The 23,142-nt window shown below is 40.4% G+C and overlaps 1 protein-coding gene across 1 annotated transcript in view; it reads left to right on the top strand.

The window, feature by feature from the left end:
• The window catches only part of rhbdl3 (rhomboid, veinlet-like 3), a 51,090-nt gene that overhangs the window by 6,930 nt on the left and 21,018 nt on the right, over nucleotides 1-23,142 (top strand). The window lies entirely within an intron of this gene.

Below are 23,142 nucleotides of genomic sequence, written 5' to 3'. Positions count from 1 at the left end.
TGCTGTTCTAACAAACTGCTTCACCAGCTCCTTCTTGTTTATTCCACCCTCTCTCTTCATTTCCCCAAGGGGTTTGCTGTCATTGCAGACTGTGGTGTAGACAAAACAATGCTAGACACGCATAATTCAAATGTAATGGCATCTTTTATTCATTATCTTTACTGCTTTAAATAGACCCACACTAAACCTGTAGATATTGCAGTTCACAACTACTGCTTTATCTGGATTCACCTCTCTCAGTTTCTAAAAATCATTCTTAGTTTTTCTTTTTCTTTTCCCATTTAAAGCAGCACTAAAGAAGTTTTCCTCTTCCGTCCCCCTACTGGTTGGAAGTGTAATTGTCCATTACTTCCGTCGTAAATAAGTAAGCCGACTGCATCCTACTGTCGCAGGCACGTTATTTGTTTATGCAGAACCGGCTTTGGAAACAATCAACGATATCGAAGGATGTCCAGTGACAAGGTAGAGTAGGTTGCATGATTTTACGAAAGTATGATGTATTGCAACATTAGAATGAAGTAAAACAAAATAATGACATTGCTTGCTATTTTTATTTCTGTGTGAAACTGTAAATTTGAAACGGCAGATTAGCAATAGCCAGATAGGTTTACATAAGGATGAAAAATAAAGAAACGTATTGCCTAACAGTTTAGCATGTAATAGCCATTTGCATTGTCTGTGAAAATCTTGTGAATGTTGTTGAAAAAAGTTTCAGAGACCGTTGTGAACTAAGAATCAACAACTTTGGGAACGATCAAACATTTGGGGTTATTTTGGCAGTTATTGTCTTAGCTTGCAGTGATAGTTACAGCGATATTTAGCTTAGCGATAGTTACATACAATAGCGAACACCTTAGCTAACATGAGCCATAGCGATAGTTACATATTAGCACAATAGCTAACGCCTTAGCTAAGATGAGCCGAAAAAATAATTGACAATGTATTGTACACCGATGCACACTGTTTGAAAAAAATATTACCGGTATTACTTACAAGTCCAGCAGCAGCAAAGCCAAGTCACCATCGAGTATGAGCCGGTCCGATATTCACTCTCGTTTTAGCTCTTTCTTTATCATGCTCTCGTTTTCTTTTCTTCGCCTCATCGGACAGTACACTCCTCCTTTTCTTTGCAGGCTCTGTCATGACGACAATTTAAAAACTATCTAGCTGGTATCTTCCACACACCTGCTGAGTGTTCTCTCACTGATCTGATTCACTCTCTCACTGATTTGAGCCTCAACCTACCGGATTTTGTAGCCGCGTTGCCGTAAAGCAGGTCAAATTTGTAGTCTTTTTAGAACTACAAAAACGCTACCCGACGAAGCAAAGTTACATAGTGCGGTTACAGCCAATAGAGGGCCGCAAAGCGATTACAGAATTGGCTTTCACCCGGTTTTGAGGTGATAAATCACTGAAACTATTTTTGAAACATTATTTTAAGGTACTAAAAACTCTTTAGTGTTGCTTTAAAGAGAGCACTTACAACACTTTGCCTTTTCTCTTATTCGCAAATATTTACTATAACTACCTGCAAGCATAAACAATTTCCACAAGGACAAAGCAGGGCAGTCAGCTTTAGGTCTGTGATAGCATATAATAATCTCAGTAACATCCCTCATAGTGGTTGTTCTCCCTACTCAGCCTGCATCCTCTTTTTTCAAAAAGTGCTTCAAGATTACTCAAATAAATTAAGCACACAAGTGGCTTCCCTCCAATGCTGTGTTTGTCCCACTTTAAATATCTGAGTGCTTGAAAAAAGGCAGTGCGAATGATACAGTTTAACATAATTAGCAGAAAGTGGGGGCTTATTCAGTTTCTTAATATTCCATGTTTGCATACATTTATTTAGTACCCAGAAATCTACATGCTGCAGTCACAAACATATGAGATTATTATTATACTATAATTTATATTTAATATTTGCACTTGTGTCGTACTGTTCTTTCAAAGCTGACTTTACAACACTTACTTCGACCACACAGTTATTAGCTTTCAAGTCAGTTGAGTTTTGGCAATGTCCTCGCTCTTGCAACTCTGGTTTGAAACCCTGAAACAGAGGGATGTAGGGAAAAAAAAGGGAGGACCATGGAGGCCGGAATGTTCTCAACCCACTGGTTGCGCTTTGCTGAAGTACAGTCCAGTCACATGTCGTATGAACTGGGTTAGTAGGGATAGGGCTTTGTGGCCACTGCTCCGCCAGTGAATGACTTAAAGATACTGTAAATAAGCATTTACAAGGTTTCAAACCTGATGAACAAACAATTATTCCAAGAGACCAGTGAGAAATCTGAAAGAAACAGGGTTGTGAAATGCAAAAACTCTTAATATAAAATAATATTATGAAATCATTTAAATACTTAGTTCCAGTCTTGCAATTTTTTATATAACATATGCTACCCTGACTGTTTAGTTATTGCCATGGCAACCCTCTGCTGGTCAGCCCAGCAGGCTCAGCAGATACTCAAGGTGAGTGACAGTGCTCAGCTTTCGCACAGATCCCTGTTGCTGTCCTGTCCCCTCTGTGTCGTCTTACATAGGGCATTGCTCCCACAGCCTGCCAGCCAGGCCAAAGTGCTGAAGCTGCGAACTGTGACAAGGACAAAACCACAATACACAACACTAAAAGTAGTGCAATAGAAATTAGAGCCGTTTTTGACCCTTAAACTCCCTGCTGTGATGTTTACCTAACTAATTTTTGTGTGTGTGTGTTTTCGCTGAGTCCGGGTGTGTTTTCATAAACGGGTAAATGAAATGCACTGCAGAGCACATACTGCTCATTTGAAACGTGGAATCATTCAATGTATAAAAATTTTTTTTAAAAAACCCAGCCAGATGTCTTGTGGATGATTTTGTGATGAAGGCCCAAACCAAAGTAAGGAAATAACATCAAGTCACAAATGGCACTGGTCCCAGTGATAATAAAATTGTGTTATCTACAAGATTGAGTGTTGGAGAAGATAATCAACCTTCTCTCATGGATTAACTGACTGTTTAAAGACAAATGATTATTTTGTAATGATTTAACTCACGTGTAACGCAAAAACATCATACAGTTGTCTTGAGCTGTCATATTTACGCAGTACGGACATGTCACTGTCTTTGGTGCAGATGCTGTGCAGTGAAGAGATACTAAGTCACTGTGCAGTGAGCTGTCATATTTCTTTGATATTCAGCCAAAATATTGTGTGACATCTGCTCATTCCATGGTACCACAGTTAGAGTTACGTGTGGATTTGATGGTTAGCTCTTGGAAGTAAATACGAAAGGCCAGAAACCTCCCCTTTGTTATAGGGATGTATTGATCTAACACTTTATTCTGCCATTACAGATTTCAGTACCTCAGCTCAGATTGCCTGCTAATACCATGTCTACCAGTGTTCTTATTCACCAGTTTTAAAATCTGTTGAACACTGTGTAGTAAACTCCATTTAATCATGTTTATGTAACACAACTACAACCAGCCACTGGTTGTAGCTGCTATAGCTGAACAATGCCTAATGTAATGGTTAGGTGAAATTCAGTTTGTAAATGACATTCTCATGGTGTAACTGTATGGTTACTGTATGTAACATCTGGTGGTCAATGTCTTGGTTGATCCAGAGCTACCCTATCAAATAATTACTGGCATAGTGTGCCATGGAGGTCTTGTGACCAGGTGAACTGCTGAATGAATCTCAAGAGGCTCTGAAGTCTTACATGGAAACATTTATTGAACATCTCAATATAGGCAACTCAAGATGACACAGCACACAATTCTGAAGGTGTCTCTCTCAGTGGGGGCATTTTTCAGTTTTACCACTCACCCAAGTAGCTTCTACAGTTCTACCCTAATTCTCTCCGAGAACTGAAGAAGCTAACTTGATGAGCGGTGAAATGTCTTCAAGAAACTCTATAAGTCCTGTTGCCCTTGTTTTCAAGATCTGGCAAAATAATCTAAAATATATCACGATTGTAACTGATTAGATCTTGCAGTATGAGATAAAAGAGTAGAATGCCTGTAACACTTCTTCTAGAGTGTGTGATGCAGCTGGATTTCATAATCAGGTAGGATTTAAAAACTCCTGTAGCCTTAGCCCAGCTTAAGCTATCTCCATTTTATATCTTCCAATGTGGAATATTGTCAGACTGTAAGTCTTTCTAAATCCTTTGTGAGCTCTGGAAGGAATTCATGTTTTCATGTGTCACCTCCAGATGCGGCTTTAGTGATCAAATCGCTGTGTGTCCGTAATGCTTATGGGTGTAGTCACACCATTATTTCTGGCTGCTCACTTAGCATCAGATCAACCAGACTGCATGTTAGTGCTAAGTGTGAAATCACAGCCATGGCAAGCCTTTAGATGGTCCTGTCCCGTGACAGCATTATCACCCCGATGGTGTCGCTGTGTCTAATAGAAATCTTCTCTGAGTTCCAGGGGCAGATGGGGTATTGTTATTTTTATCACTTGCTTTTTGGCTGCCACATTTGCAGATACAGCGTCTCATCAGGGTGCATGCCTGGGCCTGGCACTGAGGGTGTGATTATGATAAGACTTATCTTCTTCTGGGGAACAGCTGCCAAGCTTGTGATAACTTAGAGCTCCATTTCAGGTGGAATAAGGATACCTGTTAAATCATCACTTTTGGAGCAGAGACTTTCCAAAATACTTTGAACTTTTTAATGGGATATTGGTGAAACGGTATGTGTAGGCACCATCACATATATACACGTACTTGCCAGGTACGCTAGTGAAAATGAATGCATTCTAATATAACTGCCCTGCACTCAATGGTAGCTTCATGAACGTTATGGTATTCAGCATTAATACAACTGAGAGAGCTGTTTTTGAAAGCTGTGGTTTGTAGTATTGAATTGTATTGTGTTGAAAAAAACATGTCATAATTTGTATTGACAAGTTAGTGGACTAGGCTAAATAACAGAAACGCTTAAGTGTGTAGTCCAATCCAGTTTGATTGCACCACAGACTATATCCTCCAAATGATAGATTTAAACTGCCACCTTTTTTTACACTGTTTCAACGTAAACTGAACATTATTACAGTTATGAAGCTAAGATGTTGTGCCGGACTGTCATATTAGAATTATTTAAAAAAATTTCACTACTGTTTCTAATATTTGAGAAATTGGTGTATGCTCATGTTTGGCATGAAAATTCAGCCTATTTAATCAAGGTCAGTAGCACACTTCAACAAGGACTGAGTTGTGATGATTGCTCTGCTTAGATGGATGACACACAGAGGGATGGAAAAAGAGCCTAACTGTCTTACTTCTTCAGCATATTTCTATATAAACTTATATAAAATATAATATATATATTTTACTATATAAAATTTTACATACAGTATATGTTAAATATAATCATATGGCCAGGAAACACTGAATCCTGACTGTTAAATGTGTTTAAAAAGCTATGTTGGGCTGTGGTTTTTCATGGAATACTTTAAATAATACAAGATATAGCCTGATAAACTGGCGTAACTCCATCAGCTGCAAAAAGATATATGGTAAATGAAATAGGGTAGGGATATGGTAATTTCTCCAATAACTCAAAACGAATGTATTGATGTAGTGAGCACAGTGCCTGCTAGCTTGGCTCCCAGTGTAATTGGTGCCTACTATTTATTCACTGTCTCTGTTCTAGCTAGCTGTCATATGTGATGCATTTCAATTTAAATAAATAAATAAAAAAGTTTCATATGTGAAAAAAATTACAGACTTAACAAATAAACAATACCAGAAAAATCAAGTAATATTCATGCTCTGGGTTCTGTAAAGCAGACAATTTGAATTGATATTGACGCTATATAAATAAAACTGAACTGAACAATCCATGGGCAGAGTGAACAAGCTATAATGGCTTTCGTGATTCTGCATGCTCCTTTGAGCCAAGCATTAATCTGAACAGGAAAACCTAATAAATCAGTTCCATTCAGACTACATTATAGTCAACTATTGTTAGCTAATATTTTAAATAATGGTATGGTAATATGGAAATTAAGAACAAATTGGTCCAACTCTGAACTGAATTTTATTACTGAGTCAACCAGAATTGTCAAACAATGCAAAATCTACATGAAAGAGGTGATCACTCTTATGACTTTGCGCTTAGCAAATATGTTTCTCAACATGTGAAACGATTCCTTCAAAGACAACAGTTTTGAGTCCTTTGGCTGCTGTATGCCTGCCTCAAGTCTTTTACCCCCTGAACTTCCTTTTCAGGAAGTTTTTCCTCCCCAACTAATGCAGTTTGAAAGAACTTCCCTCCTCCCTGATCTTAAAAGGAAAGTGGAGTTGGGGATTGTTTCTTGCTGGCTGACCTCTGAGGATTATGGGAACAGGATTATGAAGTAGGGGGTGTCCTAGTGGGACTTTCCACCACGGCCAATGATCAGGAGACAGCTAACTGGCTGACCACCTGATTGTGGTAGATTAATAAGAGCTCCTCAGTATTTCCCCCCAAAATTGAGACCCTGACGTTTTTTTTTTTTTTTTATTATTATTATTTTATATGATACAATTATAAACTATACAGTATATGGCAGATAAAATAAAAGCATGTGTTTTGTATCAGTTCGTCTTTAAATTACCGTAATAACGAATATTAATAATATATAACAATACTAGATTTAGTGACAATAAATAGCAGCAGTTTATATACAGGAAAACTAAACATAAGCTGTTGAGACATGGAATTCTATGGACAAATGTATGTAAGATTAAATTAAGTAATAAATATAATTTATTGTAAACAGTTGACTTTCAGTTTAACTTTGCTAGCTAGCGCTTATAAAGTAAAGCTATTTCATGTTACGTCTGGAGTCGTTTCCTCCGGGTTTTGATCTACTCTTTAGATAATTTTAAATTTCTGTGGTCTAAAAAATCAACAGTGCAAACATCGGGTTTAAAAAGTGCCGGTAATGCAAATTTTTGCACAAATAGCTTCACATGCTAAATAAGTTGTCTGTTAAATTCAGAACAGAGCAGGTGAGCGACCGGTGTGTGGAGTGTCTGGGAGGAGGCGGCTTTGGGGAGGGGCAAAAATATTTCTGATTCATTATGAGAGCATGGTGGAGAAAATTTGACCCTGGTGGGCTGCCGTAGTGTTATTAATGTATGGGAGACACTGCTCCTGCTTGCAAAATTGCCCCAAAACAACACAGAAAGTGAAATGTCAGTCGTGACAGACTGCATTATAGGCGGTTTGTGCTTCTGCGTCAATTTGATGCCGTAGCCTCGGCAACAGCCCAGACCCTACACAGACGCTAACTGTAAGGACCTAGAGCCACAACGTACCCATGCAGCCTGTGAGCCATTTATAGTTGTGCGCCGTTGGTCTGGCTCGCTCTGTAACAACGCCACCCAGTTGGCGCTGTGTCTTTTTTGCCAGTCGGGTTAATCTTTGTTTCTACTTCCTGCTTCACTTTCCACTTCCTGCTTCACTTTCGACAATGACAACTGAAACTTTCACAGAAAGTCATACAAATGTTTGTATCTCCGTACCTCCTTACTTAACCTTTCCTTGATGTGATGTGTTCCATCTTAATTGATCCAAAACAATCAATTCGAAAACTGCGGAGATGGAGAAGCAGCTGGAAATACTAAAGTGAAAACACACTACAACCCACCAGACCATTCACAGCTCTTGTGGTCTGCGTAGCCGACGCTCATAGTTACATTTCTGGTGAGGTGCACATCAGTCGCGTAGCTTCTGCATCAACTCAACGCAGACGTCTAACCACCTAGTAGCCTGATGTGCACTTCCCCAGAAATGTAACAATACACAGCAACGCAGACCTCGCTCTGATTGATCTGCTCGGTAGTTGCATATTTATTTCCAGCTGCTTCTCCATCTCCGCAATTTTCAAATTGATTGTTTTGGTTCAATTAAAAGGGAACACACAGAAGAAAGATTGACTGAGGAGCGTCGAAGGTACAAGCAGTTGTGTGACTCGTCTTCGGTGAAATTTTGGCAAAAGTTTCAGTCGCCATTATTGAATGTGAAGCAGGAAATAGAAACAAAAGTGAACCCGACTGGCAAAACAAGACACAGCTCCGACTAGTGTTTGGGTGGTGTTTTTACAGCGAGCCAAATTGACGAGGCACAAGTATAATTGTCTTGCACCGTAGGCTACGTACGTACGTCTGTGTCCCGCAGCACTTTAAATGAACCTTTAGTCCCTCACACTAGTATAATATGTCTGTTGCCTCTATAGTATCCTTCTGGTTGGGGTGGGGATGAAGATTGACAGACATATTGAAAGGTCTCACCCGGTCCAGATGGCAACCTTGAAAATGTTTCTGAGAGCCTGCTTAGCGCCCCCATCCTCTCCCCCAGCTTTGCACGGCTCTCCCTTTTTTTCTTCCCTTTTCTTTTTAAGATTTGAAGAAAATAAGTCTGGGGCCCGCCCCTTGGGGCAGCCCAGCCTCGGATCCATTTGCCAGCTATTAAAGATCATAAATCTGTGGTGAATGAAACTGCTGCCATCAGTGGTGCAGGGATTTGATGGTGTTGTTGGGGGAATTGACCCGAGGGCATAAGAAGGGACTGAATGGGAGAGAAAGACTGGGGGATGGCTCATTAAACAAATGTTTCTCCCTTCTTATTGTTCCCCTTCTTATTCCGTGAAGAGTCGCTGAATGCGTGGAGCACTGACGGGATGTTTGATAGAGGGTTTGGCCCAGCTGTAATGAGGGGTTGTCACCTCGTTGTAAAGGGGAGGTTTGGGGATAAGGGGTCACCCATCTCCTTCTTTGTCTCTGTGCTGACCTGCCCATGCCCTGGCTAAGTGACACAGATACTCCATCATTGTTTTGTCTGTGTATGTGTGCGTCTGACAAGGATTTTGACTTCTGTATGTCTCCTGGCAAATGAACTCTTCTTCTGTTTGTGTGTTGCAGTGAGTGACATTTATAGCTTCTGTGGTGTAACCTTTTCCTTTCTGGTGTGTGTTTGTGCGTGTCTTGTACCTGAGTCTTGTTGTGTGTTTTATTGTGTTTCCATACATGCTTTCCTCAAGTGTGAATGCTTTTAAAAGCGGCGACAGGGGGTAAAGTGTTTATTTGAACACACGCTAGAGAGCCTGCTGAGGTCCATTCAGCTGTCTGCTGCAATCCCTTTCTGGTGACACCCTGAGGGCAGCATGGCTTTCCCTTTAATTTAGTCTGTCTCTTGCCTCTCATTCAACTATCAACCAGTCAGTCCTCCACCATATTTCCCTCTGTTAGACTAAATGAAACCATGCCTACACTACTGCAGATAATTTTCACAGGACATCCTTCCGTCCACTCTTCGATGCTGAGCTCCAAAAAAGACTTTCTAAGAAGCTAGCGTTCTTGAGATGCTTTGTTTAAGGTGTTTTCAGTGTTCTTTTTGCTCCCAAATCCTTGTTTTGAGAACATATGCTGCCTCAACCGCAACTGCTGTTCACATGATCAGGCTCATACAATCCATCTCCTCAGACGTCTGTTCTGCAGTGATCATCTAGTGTTTCTGTGGCGTAATTATATAACAATACGAACATACCAGAGCATAAATATAAAGGCTTTCAATAGCGGAATGTCCTACGCCGTAGCTATGTACGTTGAGTGCCGCAGTACTGTAAATTAAGACTACATGCAAGTTATTGTCATTGACAAACCTTGCACTACAGAGCTTTTTGTTTTCTTGTGGGGAGCAGTGCTTTAAGTGTGCTGGTACGCTCTGGTACGCAGCACCCAGACTTTTCCCATCATAGTTCTTAAGAGTAGTCGATTCATAATGACAACTGTAACTACATTACCCGGGGAGGTTGTGTGAGATGCTCGCTGTTTTTTTTCTTGCTAGCATTACCCTATGCTGACTAGTTTCTTCATAAAATTCTCTATTGCAGGCATGATGCCTTCACTGCACCACACACAAAAGCCTCTTTAAATAGTCTATATAGTTTGTATAACCTCAAGGAAAATTGGACATTGAGCATGATCATGCACGGAGTCTTAATTTATGTGCCACCCTACATTTATGTTGTGAAAATCTGCATTATCTTCTAGTATATTTTACTCACTGCAGTAATTCAGAATGTGATATGTAATTATGTGCTGATACTGACTGCAATATTTATGCATTTAATACACTGGTGATGAGTAACAAGAGTTATGGCGCCGAACAAAATTGCTGTACATATTTCAAATTTCAAATTCCAGTAGTGAGGGTTACTCCTATATTAATAGTAACAGAATCTTGTAACGTCACCTTTTGTAATCAAATCTGAGCAGACAGAAGAACACGTGTTTGCCCATTCAGAGTGAGGACAACTAGTACTGGTGGGCTTAGATGTCATAACATCAAGAGCTTGTATTGTAAGTCTTCCTATGCTTTATTCTACAGCATCTGTCAAAGAAAAGCCCTGATGATATTACGACTGCATCCTGTCTCCCAGAGGCCTGAGTGCCCCTCTGACTGGAATAGCATAAAACCTGGAGGGGAATGTGGTTTTAAACTTCAGGGGCCGAGTATGTAGAGAAGGAAATAGGCTCTGTGTAATGAAGTGTGTGTGAGTGCGTGTTAATGAATGTTCAGGGACACTGAGTGCAGTCCTCTTGTGTGGTGCTGGGTGATAGATCTCAACTGTCTGCGAAGCGAGCTGCGGTAATGTGGTGGGAATTAGTAGAGATGTTGATGGGACACAGACAGAACATGCTGCTGGTTGATCAACTGTATTGATACTGCGTTGCCTAGAAACATGCCAAGGCCTCCAAGCTGCCTTACGAGTGCATGCAAGTGAGTTTTCTTAATAAGGTTATTTGCTTAAAGCAGGGTGCCTGTGAGGGTTTTTTTTTTTTTTTTTTTTCACACAATAAAGAGGATGGCAGTATTACTTACAGCAGTGGGGAGGCTGGTTTCAAAGAACTGTGAGGTCGCACATTTCACACCTTCAGCAGAACCTAATATCTCATCAGGTTTGCTCAGACCCACTGTTGCACGGCATATCAGCTCCATTCAAACCAAATATGTCGATCACAAAGAAACAATAAGAGTACACTTGAACTAAAGTAGACAGTGCTGCTTTAATATTACCTATGAGACAATGAGGCACCAATCGTTATCTTGGTCAGATTTCCTGCCATGCTGAGATGCACTGAAATAATCCTGACACCAATTTTTATGATAAGTAGCTGATCCAAGGTTACATTTGTGTGGCTTAAATATTGTCATTTTGGGTTTACTTGAAGTGGGTTTTTGCAGCAGTGCAGTAATTATACCTCGAGGGACAAATTTGCTAAAGGCAACATGTTCAGACAGGATTTCCCCATTCTGCCTCAAGAGCATGATGATAACTTGGAGCATTACTTACAGAGACAGAAACTCAGTGTGAAATGGCTCCTGTAGATTAAAGAACTGTCAAGCTACTTCAAACTTGATACACAGGCTAAGTATGCGCATTCTTGTGTATCTGCATGCTCATGTGCTATCTCTGCATTTCAGTCCATTACAGAGAATCACATGTCTATGGATTTAAAGTAATGCCTTAGTGTCTCACACCACATGTGAAGCCCCATCAGTGCATGCACATATGTGCACATATACATACTCAGTGAAGACATCTTTACACTGACCAGCGTTGCCTGGTTACAAGCCAGTTGGCAAGGGAACAGCGACGGCCTGTGCTAATTTGTGACAGCCTCAGACGTCTGTGTTTGTGTGGGCCTGCATGCGTATATAAGATGAATGAGGGCTTCTAATCGGTCAAGTGAGACAGGTGACCCACTGCTGCTTTGATTAGACCAGACAGACGCAACGTCAGTCATTCCTGCAGCCACCATGCAACACCCCTCTCTGTGACAGAAAACCATTTCAGGGCTGTTGGAAGTCCAAATCAGTTTTATTGACTGCATGAGCAATTTAGGCGACTCATGGACATTTCTTTTGACACACACATTTTTGTGTAAGTGTTTTTATCATGAAAGATTTGAGAATAAGATCATTTCTGCCACCACTGCTGTATTGGTAGGTTGTGTGCAGAAACTTTAAAATAAATCAAATTCTCTGTTGTATAGATTCATTTTGTTCCTTGAATATGCGCTGTGTGTAGGCAGAGTCAGAGTTTTATGGTGAAGAAGCTAGAGAACAGAAAGGGCAGCAGAGAGAGTGCATTTGATTGCATGCAAGAAAAAGCAATTACCTGTGGGAGACTGTGCATTTCCCATCACAGAGGACAGGAGCTCAGTGGAGAGAGGAGAGAGGGGGAAATGAAAGAGGACGGAAGACAAGAGGAAAGAAAAGCTGGATGAAGAAAATGAGCAAAAAGACAGAGCAGATACTGTGGCCAACGGGGACTGCTAGCCAGCTCTTTCTGCATGAGCTGATAAGCTTAATCTGTGTGAATATAGCTCCACAAGTAACGCCATGCACTTGAAATTTCAATTTTTGAGGTCACTGATATTGAGGCCGTCTTGGTATGACTTGCACGAAGGGATGATGTGTCTGAGTAGGAACAGCTCCTCTGCTGAGAAAACTCAAGCCTCAGTGCAAGGAGGCGATTCCTTTTGTCACTTGTGAAGTTGTTTTCCTTTTCACTTACTTTCACTTTTAAAATACATGAAAATAAGGTGAATAGATGGCTCTAAATGACCTATAGATATCGAGCAGTCCTTTAGAACACAATGAGATGAGAGTCTGATCTAATGAAAACTTTACTTCAGGGCAAACCCACCATGACCTCTATGCTAAAGTTAAAATATCATCAATAAACATCAATAAAAATGTGGAATTCATAATAAAATGATCCTGTTATTATTAGGACAATGTTCTAAACTCAGTGGTGGTTCAGACAAAAATGGAGTATGACTACAAAAAAAACAAATATTTAAATTTAAAACCACATCCTGACCTTAATCAAGATATTCTGTACTTTTTAAAGCTTTATATTCTGATGATTCGATCCATTTTTAATGCAGGCAGAAGCATACAACCACAAGGTGGTAATTGTGCTTTTGCTGTTTTGTTGAGGCAACATTACACAAAGCGCCAATATAGTGGATGAATGTACAACAGGAAATATGATACAGACGTGTGTGATGCGAAGATGTCTGAGAGGAGAGGATTTACATCTGATAATAATGATAATGAAAATATAATCAAATACAATATTATTATCAATAATAATTTGAAGTATTGCTTTAAGATTATGTAGTATTCTGCACACCCTGAACCACCCACATGTACCTCTCAGTGATTAGTCCTTCTCTCTTGTTGTTCTCTATGTTCCTGTGTCTCTTACACTACAAAGCAAAGTGGATGTGTCCTACAATAATCATCTTTTCGCACAATAAGTCACGGAAATAACAAGTTCAAGTGTGCAGGTTGTACAACACTTGCCCCCTCCTTGTTTCACCAGAGTTTCCCAGGGGAAAACACTGCTCGTTTTCAAACATGAGTAACAAGGGGAAGAAAGCAGAGTGGGTGAAAAAGCGTTGGAGGAGCTGCTGTTTAATGAAAGTGTGTTATAATAGAGAGCTGTGCTGGGACAAGCAAGGCCCTCTCTCAGCTTGTTGAGCTTGCTGATGTATGCTTTGTCAGATTGTTGCTTAATTGACTTGGTTTGTGGCCAGCTGAGGGTTATCCTATCAGAGGCAGTAATTTTACCTGCCACTTGCCAGCAGTAGGGATCTCTGTCCAGCCAGCTAAATTATTTCTATTACTGACAAAAGCTTGTGCTTTTTATGTATTGTGTCATGTTGTTATAAGCAGACATAGTGTTACAGCTAAGCCACTGGTCATCCTTACAGTATTTTCGTCTTCTCACTAGCTTGTTCTTCCTTGTTTATAACTCTATCACTCCTCTTCTCCCTTACTCATCTGTGGCCTTGGCCTTAGCCTTTGAGTTTAGGTGTTGTTTATGGCCACATTAACATGCACTGCTGTGGCATTTTGGGGGCTATTAGAAGTCTTGTTGAGGCATTAGTCATGTCTCAGAAGTGTGACGTGGGCAGAGCTCTGGATGGGCCAACGGGGGCTGTGACATGCATGGCGAGCTGGTCTTTATGCGAGCCAGACGGCTGACCTTTTCCTGCAGAATCCTCCACGACAGGAGAGACAACGTCTGAGTAATTAATGGTGTGAAACCGTGGTGACTCATCACATGCAACCTGTGTCACTCAGCTGTCAAGTGACACCAAAGGGTGATCTAACTGGGAGGAACAGAAACTGAATTTATCCCAGGTCCTTGCTATTTGCATTCAAAGTCCATTTTGGTGAAAATGAAACTTGTGTAGACAAAAGTATTTCCCTTTGGGATTTGAAGTCACATACATCCACATACACAGAGAATAACAATATCAATCCTGAGTTTGTTTAAGTTCCTGCTGCATTTCTCTCTCTCCTCTGCTCTCAACAGTACTGCTTTTGTCTGGATAACAGAATTTTCTTCTCTGTCGGAGAACAATGAAACAACCAACTAGCTACTGACTGGTACGCTGTCAGCATAGTGCCTGCCTGAGCCGGGGGCTGTCAGTTCAGCCCTAGACCATGGTACAGATTAGACCTGCTCATGTCAGAAGGACCTCCATGAACTTTCTTACAAACTCTGTGTGAGAGTTGTGTATGTGTGCAAGGCTTCAGATCTCTTTCGGTATGCAAGTTTTCTTGTAAGAAAGAGAATTACAGCATATTAAAAGAGTTTAAATCATGTACACACAAAGGTAGATAAACAGGAAAATGCTGCATACATTTGAAAATAACTTGCATCCTAAAAAGCACTTATATGTTATTATCAAAAGATCTCCTTCCGTTTTAAATTCAACATATTTTTTTCTCTATTTCCCTTAAATAAGTATAATATAGTTTCATTTCAGATAAATGCAACCTTAACATGTATGGAAGATGTTTTCACTGGAAATCCCTGCTAAAAGCAAATTGTGTGTGTAAACAAAACTAACTGCAGCCATAAACCTAGCAGCAGGGATGCGAAATGTTTTAACATCACCATGCTAACATGCTCTTTATAATTTTCTCTATCCTAGTGTTTGGGCATGCTAGATATCTATTTAGGTAGCACGAAACTAAAGAAGTACTGATGTGACTGGCGGAAATGTCATTAGACTTTAAGTCTGCACTCTGTGGCCATAAATCACAAATGGATAAAAACAATCAGTGGATCACCAAAGTTTTCTTGATATACCCTGAGGGGGTGTGAATGACAAAACCGAACTGTGTCAATACATACTCTGATAATTGCATTTGGGAATCCCAAATGTGCACGTGAGAATGAATAGTAATCTTTTGTCAATCTCCTAGGATTGCCAAAAGAGGATTATCAAAAGTATTTGTTTGTCATCTTCTGGGAGCCGTGAATCTGTCAATGCAGTCCGTCTAATTTGGACCGACAGCAAGATGCATTTTGACATTCATCCAACTTTGCATGAACATGGCCTCACTCCCTTTCTACCACAGACACACCTTAATGACAGGTCTTTTGGGTAATGTCAGCTACCAGGCTGCGTGTTTGACTTTTCACCGTTCCATCAATGCCCCACCCTTCCCATTCAGAGCTGCCGCCCGCTGACAAGCTGTCGGCTCCACTCAACCTGAACTAGTAACCATATGAGACCAAGTCTGGGCCACGCCAGTGGGACTGGTGGTAAGTCCCAAAACCACAGGGGATCTTGGAGCGCACAGTACCCAAGAACACTGATAATGTGCTCCTTCAGCTGTGTCAGATTATATGACAAAAGAGTATGTTTATGCGAGGAAGAAAGAGAGCAGACAATAGATAGCAATGGAGATAAGAAAGATATCACACAGGAATCCCCCTGGCCACATCCTGAGAAGCCTGATTAACATGAGAAAGTGAGTATGTGTGAGTGTTCTTCCGTTGTGACGTGTGTGAGTGATAACCAGTGAATGAGACGCCCCTGGTTTCGCCTGTCCTCCTTGGTGCTTCAGTGTAATTATCAGGGAGGCTAATAAGCTTTAACGAGGCTAGCTTTTGTATTAGAACTGCTAATTGCGCAGTGTGTTGCTGTGCGTGAATGTTTGATATAGTATGTTCGTAGAAATGTTCAGTCTGTGGGGATTTTTTGTTTTAACAAACCCATGAAGACAGAAAATGTCATGACTTTCAAAGATTGTATTTTTGACAGAAATATATACAAATAGGTGTGTTTGAGTCTATCTGTACGTGAATTGCTTGTACATACTTTACATGCGAGTGTGTTTGGGTTTCTGTTGTCTCCTAAACTAAAGGTGCACACTGAAATTTGCTGTCCATTCATTCCTGTCTCCAACAGTTCATCTGACTGAACTTTAATACTTGAAAATGCGAGGCTCTCCAATTTCCAGCTAATGTGAGAAATGATTGAAGCCAACTACTCATTCAGAATTTTTTTATTTATTTTTTTTAATCTTGTTTCATAACTGCAGAAACATTACAGGGAAGGAGTGGTGCTGCTTGTCTACCATGAGAGCAGGCGCCACGACAAAGATTAATGACAGTAAATGTCTGGATGAGAATGTGAATAATTCAAGTCCACTAGCCATACTTACCCCTGCAGTGTATGTTTACAACCCTACACTATTCCTTTTCCTCACCTGACTGTGGCCGCAATATGTGAGAAAAACTGACAGATTATGCCCAACCAAATAAATCATTCCTGTGGTCCATGACTGTGTAATAGTGTTATTTAAAATGAGATCCTGTTAATTAGTAATGAAATGTTGACATTTTGACATGTTATAATAAGAAAAACAAATACGTAAATAATAAAATGTCACATTATAATGACTGTTATTAGTAATGGCCAGGCTTGTTATTCTATGACATGTCATAATATAAGTTCTAAAAATGCCATTTTATTATTTAGCATAATTTACCGCAGCCTTCTACAGGCTCATAAGAAGACATGTTTATGCTACAAAGGAATGGTATAACAGTCGAGAGTCGTTGAGATGCGGACGTGTGTGACTCCCACCTCCTTGTAACTATATGCCTTGACCTCCTCAGTAATCCGTGTTGACTGATTAATAAGTTAACCAGCGTGCTCCTAATTGCCTGCCAGTGTTTTCCTTCGATGCACTAGACTGTCTTTCTATCTGAGAAGTTGGCCAATCAGATTTTTTTTATGTGCTAATTAGTGATTTGAATCCCTATTATGTGCTGTTCATTCCCCAGCAATATGTGCTCTCATGAAGAGTGAGAGTTGACCCTGCTGATTAGTGGATGGAGATGTTGGTCTTCCAGCATTTTCACTTTCAACGATACTGATGTGAATAATTGAATGATTAATAAGTCCATTTAGTTTCTTCGGCTTTAGGATCTTGATCGCTTGCATGCAACTCACCATCAGCCTGTGATAGCTATGAGATACTTAAATAAGACACAGCCATTGATCACTGTATGTGCGTGACGCCCCCTCCTCCTAAGTGTATGCCTCGATCTCACAGCTCCTCCATAATCAGTGTTGACTGAATCATTGGTTAACCAGCATGGTCCTAATTACCTGCCAGTGTTTTCCTTCGGTGCGCTAAACAAACAAATCTTGTGGATAGGGTGATTGGAAATCTTCATGCGCTATGATGCCTTTAGAAGCAAGTCCACTTTTTATCTAATTTTTCCCACTTTCCACTTTTGATCCTACCAAATGTAGTCTCGTACAGACACGGAAACCCTATGGGTTTTGAGAAGAAGGAAAGCCATTAGGAGAGCCGGCTCACTAAAATGAGCCGATATAGTGTCAGCTATAGTTAATTCTATCTTGGCTGGTCTGCCTTCATACCACAGTGCAAACCCTTAAAGTAGATGCTTGTGATTGTACGGGAATAAATTGTATGTGCGGGAAAATGTGGAAAGGAGGCAGGAGTGTCTTGACATCTCTTTTAATGTAAAGCAAGTGTAAGGGCACAGACGTACAGTGTAGCTGTATTACTGGGAATTTTAATAAGATGTTTGATGCCCTGCAATATTTATCAGCCACTGGATAATCTAATGGCTTGTTTTGTCTATGGGTCAGCAGATCGAGCACATAGAGACTGTTTTTAGTTTTATTTATTTTTTACCGCATAATCCTTAAAATAGCAACAACTAACCATTGCACACTGTCTGACTCTGAGATAAGATTGTAATTATACTGCTGCACAGGCTGGGTGGATATTGCCATACCAGTTATTTAACTGGCAGAAACCAATAATGACACAGACAGATTGTAATTAAGTTTTTATACTTAATACCCACAATAACATTATATAGTGGAAAATACAGCACATTGTTGCAGAACCATAGTTTTCTGTTGAACCAGCTTTGCAGACATGCAATTTAGTTATGTAATACTATAAGTTTATGGGCATATTCCTTTGTAGTGATGCATGTACAGATTGTAAATGTATAAAGAACAATCATACAGATGTTGTACATATATCAAAATATACAACAATGCTGCCAAAGTGTTTCTTATGTCATCATTTCTGGAATCTTTTCCTCACAATCACTCTAGTAAATGATTGCACTCACACACTATTACACGTCTTATTGTGTTGCTTGCTGATTACCCTTGGTGATTCCTCAGTCTAGAGGATGTTTTCATTAAAAAGTGTGACATTACAAACCTTAATTGACCCTGCAGCAGAAGAAGCAGCAGCAGCAGCATGTTTATTGCTTCATGTCCTTGTCCACTAACACATCTTTCTCTGTTTTCTGGTATCCTACAATTCTGCACAACTTAAGTTGTTTTTCTCTGACTATATCAGCAGCACTGACTCCTGCGTGTCATGGTGTCCCCATGAGACAGGTCACACATGTCATGCTGCTGAATGAATGCTTCATGCCTGTTACTGCATGACTGAACTATTTCCCTGTGAAATGTCTTAGAGCTTTGTTACACTGAGAAGTGGAATAAGGACTGGAGAGTTGCAGGTTGACTCACAGCAAAGGTCTTTTTTGCCAATTCAAGCCAGCATTTTGAGATTACGTGGTGCAGTATGATCTGTTACTTAGGGGGTATTCTGTCTGAAACCTTGCTGATGTCATTGCCTATGTTTTTGAGGTGTAGTTTCTGCTGTTGCAGCACAAATTAGACACAAGGTTACTGTTATCAGCGTATCTACTGATCTACTAATCTGCACAGTGACAAAACAAACATTTTGTCAGCTCTGTTTTACAAAAAAATAAGAACTAATGAACATGAATGTAAGTAGTACTGCACATAATTATTACATTTCGCCATTCACTACATCACTTCTTCACTGCGTAGCAGTTTGATAATAAATGTAGGTGTAAGAGGATTTGAGCTTGGCCACCACACCAGGATAGGACCCACTTACTGCCTCTTTTGATTTTCTCAGATGTCTCACCCTTCACACTTCCTTCTTCCTCTTACCCTATACTTACAGCTCATCAGCAGCTCACAGGTCCTGGACAATGACCCGTATCAGTCTGGGTCAAATGTTAAAGGTCACTGAGAGTCCACGAGGTCAGACAGGTCTGACAATGAGTAGTGCAGCTGATCAAATGACCGCCAGTAAAGGCTTTTTCTTTGCCCTAAGATTGAAGGGATATGAATCTGGAAAACAAGTTAATGGCTTGTGATCAATATCTTGTAATCACACCCCAAAGTACAGCATAGGCGTCTTCTGTTGTTTATTCTTTTCAGTCACCTGATATGAACATGGGCTCTATTTCATCATTTCTCCTTTCTCTTTTGTCTAGAATTTTTGTAAAAACCCTCACAAATTGCCTGCTGCTCTCTACTTCTTTAATATTCAGTTTTATGAAAATGAGGCCAAAGACAAAGGGCTTTGGATTGTGTCCAGTGCTCACGCCCCCCCCCCCCCCCCCCCCCCGCGCTCTTCTCCCTCCCTCTGCTGTTTTTCCTCCTCTGCTCTAAAAGATCTGCTGAGAAGCCCTTTAATGAAAGCTCATTGGTTGTTGGTGGTATTATGTCTGCACTAGGATTTGTATGCATGTGTGTGTGCTTATTTTAATCTCAGAGATTTACATCGCACTCCCTTTTGTGTTCGCAAGACACATCCTATGGAGCACAGACAATAACATACTCATGAAAATGATGGCAATAGAACTAGCTCATTCACTATGCACAAGCTAAATACTTACCATTGTTTGAATTGCATTACACGAAATCCTCTCCTCATTCTGACGCACATGTAATCTCAAAAAAGAGAACGCATTTCTTGTTTACTATATCTTTATGTTCAGCTCACTCTATGTTATGACCCAATGAAGCTATACAAATACATATGAGTAGATCTTAAGTATATATCTTTTGTAAAAGAAATAATGACAGACATTTTTCTACAACTTTCTGACCAAAATGTTTAACTGGTAAAAATTAAGCTGCAGTACTAACACACATTTCTCATGCCATCTTTAGTTTTTAGTGTTTAGTGGAGAGTGAATTCTTCTTGTGTCATATAATGTCCTTCTCTGCGTGGACGTGCACCAAAAGGAAATGGTCACTAATTGGAGTTAAGGAACTGGTAAACCTTGCATGAAATTGTTGTCAGGGGCCCATTGTTGAGTGTGCCTGTTGACTTCAGAGAGTGCTCACTCAGCTATGAAGCCTGTGGTGTTGAAAATCAGAGCAAGGGGAATGTTTATGTGTGTGTGTTTGAAGAAAATAAGGTATGGCTGCCTGCGACTGTGACTGACACACAAAGAGATAACAGGCAAATTTATTGCACTACTTATTTGTTCTACCGGGGGAGTGTGCATGTTTGCTTTACAGAGAGAAAGTGAAAGGAGCAAGTGAAGGAGAGGAGCATGAATGTAGGGTAAGCGGGTGTGTGGGGAGGAGTAAGGAGGGTGACGGGAGGCTGATTGGGGTTTTGGAGGGGGAATGAGAGAGGAAGGTGGGGGAGGTGTGCGGCGAGGGTCTTGGATTGGATCGTAATCCTTTAGTCCTGGTTGGAAATAACCCTGCACAGTCTGGGACAAACAGTATGACAGGAGCACACAGTGAGCCTACTGTCACACACTGAGTGGTGAGACTGGCTATGGCCGACATCACTTCATCATGAAAAGATGTCCTCAAAAGAAACTGGCTGATCTGCTGCTAGAGAAGGTGGGTTCTTTTATTGGTAATTTAGAAATTACAGTGTATGTGAGATGGAGAGAGATTTTTTTTGAGTTTGTGTGTGCAAGTGAAAGCAACAGTGTGTATGCTGGACTCAGCACTGGAAGTTTTGGGAAGATGCGTACTCTCGCTGTAAATATGTAAATACTGTCACTTTAAAGATATACTCTTGCAATATTTACTTTCTTCTCTTTCCTCTGTTGGCTGCCTTGTGGCAGGTCGCATACATTCAGACCAGTTGTCATAAATGAATAGCTCACTCTGGTAAGGATGCTCTTATGATCCCGCTTTACCCTTTTAATTACAAACTCACCAGAATACATAAAATCCTGGATCTTGTTCTTCTCTAATCCTGGCATGTTAGGTAAGTTCTTATGTAGATGACTACATAAGAACTTACCTAGTACATAGTCCAGAGGCAATCTAATCTAAATGGGCTACCAATAAGTCAACAGAAACTGGGGGAAAAATGCTCTTGACAAAGTTTTTAAGTCATTATTTAATGGAATGACTTCACTTTGCTACTTTCCTTTCCCTCACCACTAATGATAAATTAAAAATCTAGCAACATTTTCAATTTCAATTTCAATTTTCAATTTTATTTATATAGCGTCAATAACAATACAAATCGTCTCAAGACGCTTTACAAAAACCCGGCCTGAAACCCCCAGAACAAGCCTGAAGGCGACGGTGGCAAGGAAAAACTCCCTTTTAACAGGAAAAAAACCTTGAGCAGAACCTAGCTCATATGGAGGGACCCATCTGCCAGCCGGGTACAGACAGATTTTCATTTGTTATATGACATGAAATCATGTAACATCAGCTTGATGGGTATTCTAGGACCTACTTGGCTTAAACAAAAACATTGAAAACAAACTCCTATCTCAAATTTCTGAGAACTTCCTCCTTTTTAAAATAAACCCAATACATGTTCAAGCATACAGCTACAAATGTCATCAAGGTAGGTGACAGGATTTTTTGATTCACATTTGGGGAAAGAGACATTCTTTCTTTCCTTCCTCTGATAATGTCTTGCACTCTGAGGTTTTGAGTCACTCTGAGGTTTTCTGTCTGCCGACAGAGGTGTTGATGGGAACCAGTGTCCTTGTGCAATAGTACAGACTAACTCCTTTTATGGACTTCATATGAGTTATAATCAATAATCACAACCTTCTTGCTGTGAGGCATTAGTGCTAACCACCACACCACTCTGTCGCCTCAGGCATGTTTAAAAAAGTCAATCCACAATTTTACAGCAGAAATAAACATGTTAACAGCATGGCACTATGAAGACGTTTTGGTCTCCATAGCTACTATAACTCCACTATTTAGGACTGTAGAGGGAGGAATTTCAATAAAACACCTATCGAGGCTTGAAGTTACTCATAATGTCGAGAGTGGCCAGGTGGCAGGTGTGCCATTTTCAGTTGTGAACTAATGTCTAGATCTCAGCAGCCCACCCCAGCTCCACTCACATTTTTGGATTAGCCGAATTAGCCTAAAGTCTTAATATACTTAGATTCCCCTACCAAAGACAGAAGGGTGATGGAAAGAGTTCTGCTTGCCATGCTTTGGGAGCATTTTATATTGCTCCAAATACATTTAATAACTGCTCCCACATGAACTTTCTAAAATCAAATGTCAGGCCAGGTGTGAGTATACATTAAAGTCAGATTTCAAAGATGACTTTAATGGAAAAATGCACTGACAAGTAGGAATAAAACCTGCCTCATCGCTATCAAATGACATGATGACGAGAAAAACAACATGAGCGAGAGCCAAAACCTCCTCTCCTTGTTGTTATGTGGTCAAGCATATAGCACCTGCTGCCAGCCTGGCTGTACTCAGCTTCTGGTAGCTCTGGCATATGGCAAACACACACTCACATAAACACACGCCTGCAAGGAGGCTTTAACTATTTCTGGATCAGGGTTGTTGGAATTTGGCAGGCGGCTAATATTGTCACATCTTTATGCATGAACGTGCACACGCACATTTGCAAATCTAGAGAAACAAAGAGACACAGTCACATGTAAACACACTGACATACATACATGGAGGCACATTGAGACAGAGGCAGCAGCT

Source organism: Chelon labrosus (assembly GCF_963514085.1).
Source record: "Chelon labrosus genome assembly, chromosome: 2".
In the NCBI taxonomy this organism is placed as follows: Eukaryota; Metazoa; Chordata; class Actinopteri; order Mugiliformes; family Mugilidae; genus Chelon; species Chelon labrosus.
This window is presented reverse-complemented; position numbering and strand designations above follow the sequence as displayed.